The 4,385-nt window shown below is 42.6% G+C and overlaps 1 pseudogene; it reads right to left on the bottom strand.

Moving 5' to 3' along the window:
* Positions 1-1,001: 1,001 nt before the first annotated feature.
* On the bottom strand, positions 1,002-1,482 carry LOC147427348 (large ribosomal subunit protein uL2 pseudogene; annotated as a pseudogene).
* Positions 1,483-4,385: the final 2,903 nt, after the last annotated feature.

The raw sequence follows: 4,385 nt of genomic DNA, 5'->3' as shown, positions 1-4,385 counted from the left end.
TATATTGATATATATTCAATTTACCTCTTAGTGTTGTTTATTTTGAACACGAGTATAGAATCTATAGAGCTATCTGCCATAGCCTCAACCCATTTTCTTCATGCAAAGATTGACCTTGTTCAAGAGGCTAAGCTACTGATCACATCTCTCAGAGTCCTGATTCTCCATTGTCACCGTGTAACCCTCTCTACTAATCGCTAACGGCATTGTTGCTAGAGATATTGTGATACTAGCATCTCGAGCGGTTTTGCTATAGCTCATCTCCCATGAATGTACGTGCTGATAGAGTGCACAAGCCACTCATACTATAGCACCTTTCTCATTTTCTAGAATTTGAGAGCCACGTTTATTAGGATATGCATGCATGCTTATGTGATAATGTGTGTGTGTTTGTGTGTGTGTGTGTGTGTGTGTGTGTGTCTGTGTCTGTGTGTGTGTGTGTGTGTGTGTGTGTGTGTGTGTGTGTGTGTGTGTGTGTGTGTGTGTGTGTGTGTGTGTGTGTGTGTGTGTGTGAGAGAGAGAGAGAGAGAGAGAGTAAGAGAGAGAACTTAGAGCTGAGCAAATATGCAACTCATGAGAGCACATGATTCCTGTAGGCCAAAATGAATGAGGTATTGAGGCTTTAGTGCATCCTATAGCTTGTTATCAATCATGAGTCATGAGTGACAATATTTAGACGCTCCTTGCTAACGGAATCCTAGGATGACACAATTTTGAGCACATACATCTAAGCAATACAAAACCTAACCTGATCGCTCTTCATCACAAAGAAATCTATAGTGTGCATGACTTTATTATAGTTTTTTTATCGCTCTCACACTCCGTACCCTAGAGAACTTCCCCCAACCAATCTCTCTCTCTCTCTCTTTTCTTTTTTTTTGAGACAAAATAAAGTAGCTTTAAATTAACGTTCTCAATCATGAAATGTGTGTCCAAAACTTGTGGTAATCTTCCAAAAACTCAAGTGTTCACAACTAGAGGCTATACAACAGATATCCACCAGAAAACAGTTGCTTACACCAAGTAGCCTACAAACTGGCCCTCAAGCACTCTTATCTGTCTTTGCAGCAGCAGTAGCAGCCTGTCCATGCAACCTACTCGTTCTCCTAGTAGCAATAAGACCAACCTTCTGCCCAGGTGGAGCATCACGTCTAACCGTATTGGCATGCCCAATGTGTTGATGGTTACCACCACCAAGGGGATGCTCAACAGGGTTCATTGCCACATCACGTACTTTAGGCCAGCAGTTGCATTTCACCTTGTATTTATGATACGCATTACCAGCCTTAAGCATAGGTTTCTCAGTTCTCCCTCCACCTGCGACTTGGCCAATCATTGCACGGCAACCACTTGGCACAATCTTCTTGGCTCCAGAGGGAAGATTGATACGTGTGGTGTTGTTATCCGGATTATGGCTGACAACGATTACATAGTCACCAAAAGCTCTAGCAAAAGAGCCACGATCCCCCACTCACTGTTCGACATTACAAACCCACAGTGCCATGCGGCACCAACATGAGAGGAAGAACATTACCAATGGAAAGGGTTTCCTTCTTTACACAGTAAACAAACTGGCCAGAGTACATACCCTCTGCAGCAATGAAGTGCTCATTCTCGTGTTTAAAGCGGAAGGGGTGGCGGAAGATCACCTTGCAGAGAGGTGCTCCTCTACCAAAATCGTGAACAAGGTCGAAGACGACACCCTTAATGTACCCATTACTTTTTGATTAGTCTAGAGATCTAAAGCGAGCAGGGCCCTTGCGCCTTTGAATCTCTCTCTCTCTCTCTCTCTCTCTCTCTCTCTCTCTCTCTCTCTCTCTCTCTCTCTCTCTCTCTCTCTCTCTCTCTCTCTCTCTCTCTCTCTCTCTCTCTCTCTCTCTCTCTCTCTCTCTCTCTCTCTCTCTCTCTCTCTCTCTCTCTCTCTCACACACACACACACACACACACACACACACACACACACACACACACACAGAGTGTCTTGTAGCGAAAGCAAAGACACAAGCATGTATTTTACCCTGCAAGGTTTCCCATAGCAATATAATCATGCAGTTTCGCCTACCCTCCAGAATGTATCATGAACCTCTCTCTAGCCATCCGCGCCAGCGTGGATCACTAGAGGGAGATGTATTGCACCCTGTGAAGCTGCCTTGGTCACACGTAGAAATATCATCGTCCAGCTTTTCCCACCTTTTAAAATTCAATATGAACTATAAAAAAAACTCTCTCTAGCCATATTACGCGCCGGCGTGGATGGCTAGAGGGAGTTAGGACTTTATTAAGAGCTGACTCCTACCTAGGGGGATTGGCAGTAGTGGGGAAATGATCACCAATTGCACGTGGAAAAAAATTATGGGCACCCACTATTGACCATTGACGACGTTAGTGGGGATGTCGTGGTATTTAGTCAACACTATGCATGATGGAGATGATGGTTATATTGTCTTGTGGGTGACTACCATGGGTCTATACCTTGCACTTTCCTTCAAGGGTGGATCTGGGCTTATCCTAGATACATCTAGGTATATTTTTTAGTCGTATAGCGGACATGCAGACTTCACATTGTGAAGTTTTTGTCCAAGTTACGACCAATTGATATTGTGCTAATTCTTTCTATCTTTTGTGGTGCGTATGCCCTATCAACTACCTCATTTTTGTTCCTTTTTTTTATTTTATGCTTCTTTTAGTGATCGGCTTCATTATGGTTGGGCCTGCCCTTGATCTCCAGAGTCATGAGAGAAACTCGGTACGCTGAACTTTGTGTTGATGTATGCTCATGTGTGTGTGCGTGTGGTGTGTGTTGTGATGGGGAGCATATGTTAGTACCTAGTTCTACACCCACTATTGGGCACTGGAAACATTAGTGGGGATGTTGTGGTATTTAGTCAATACTATGCATGATGGAGCTGATGGTTATATTGTCTTGCGGGTGACTACCATGGGTCTATACCTTGCACTTTCCTTCAAGGGTGAATATGGGCTTATCCTGGATTCATCTAGGTATATATGACTTAGCGGGTGCATTCATATTGTACATGCCACAACATCCCAACATCGACATTCCTTTTTACAATAGCCTTGCATTTAGCCTGTTGTTGTAACATCTAGATATAAAAGAAAGCGTCAGCTTTTGAAGCGACAAATGAGATACGAGGTAGTGGTTATGTGATTCACAACTATAGGTGAGGGTTAGAGATCAAACCCTTGTCTTTATTTTGCACCAAAAAGTACCAAACTTGTTTCTATTCAAAGGGAAAGGCGTCCCTCTAGTGCGTCTCAAAACTGAGTGCCTTTTTTTGAACCAATGGAGGCCTGCCACCTTTATTGAGGGTATGAAGTTCGAGGTAGTCCGGACCCCCCTAAATTTATGCATGCATAGCCATTTGGACCCCTCTCTCTCTCTCTAGCAAACCAGGCCATCTCCAATGGCTAAAGAGAGATTGGCCTTCAACCCAGCTACCCTTTATTGCTCTTAATCTACTTGTTTTGAATAGCATGTCTTGAGGTCAAGACTCATTGGATGAATCTTTCACTTGGGATTGTTTGTACCACATGAGAGCTTCTCTCTCTCTCTCTCTCTCTCTCTCTCTCTCTCTCTCTCTCTCTCTCTCTCTCTCTCTCTCTCTCTCTCTCTCTCTCTCTCTCTCTCTCTCTCTCTCTATACACACACACGTGTGCGTGTGTGTGCGCGCAAGTGTGTGTGTGTGTGTGTGTGTGCATACATATGTATATATACATATATAATAGGCATGAATAATGATGAACCATCTCACTATTCTTCTTGTGCTGCATGGCTTGTTGAACAAGTATAATAAGGCTTGGTGGTCCACGAAGAACACAAATTTGTTTGCTATACTTTTTTATGGCATAGATCATTCCTAATCGTTCTCTTTCAATGGTAGTGTAATTTTTTTCTGCCATATTCAACTGTCGGCTAGCATAATAAATAGGAAAATCAATTTTCCCGTCTCCTGGTTGAGATAGTATACACCCTATGGCAAAATTGGAAGCATCTACATGTATGTAGAATATCTTATTCCAATCTTGTGCTTTCAATATTGGAGCTGACGTAAGAGCTTGCTTAAGCTTCATGAAGGATTCTTCACATGCTTTAGTCCACTCAAAGTATGTAGTCAAGCTATACATGGGTTTTGCAATTATAGCGTACATGTAAATGAGCCGTCTATAATAACCACAATACCCCATGAGGGCCTGAACCCCCTTGACTGTTGTTGGTCTAGGAAAACCAACAATGACATGAATTTTATCCATATCATTAGCTATGCCATTTTTTGACACTATATGTCCAAGAAGTTTCCCTTATCTACCCATGAATGTGCACTTTTTAGGATTTAGGGAAATCCTATAAAGTCTACATTTTTTTA

The sequence above is a fragment of the Adiantum capillus-veneris genome, chromosome 23 (genome assembly GCF_014529385.1).
Source record: "Adiantum capillus-veneris isolate H3 chromosome 23, ASM1452938v2, whole genome shotgun sequence".
In the NCBI taxonomy this organism is placed as follows: domain Eukaryota; kingdom Viridiplantae; phylum Streptophyta; class Polypodiopsida; order Polypodiales; family Pteridaceae; genus Adiantum; species Adiantum capillus-veneris.
The sequence above is the reverse complement of the archived record's forward strand: the minus strand, read 5'-3'. Positions and strand labels throughout refer to the sequence as shown.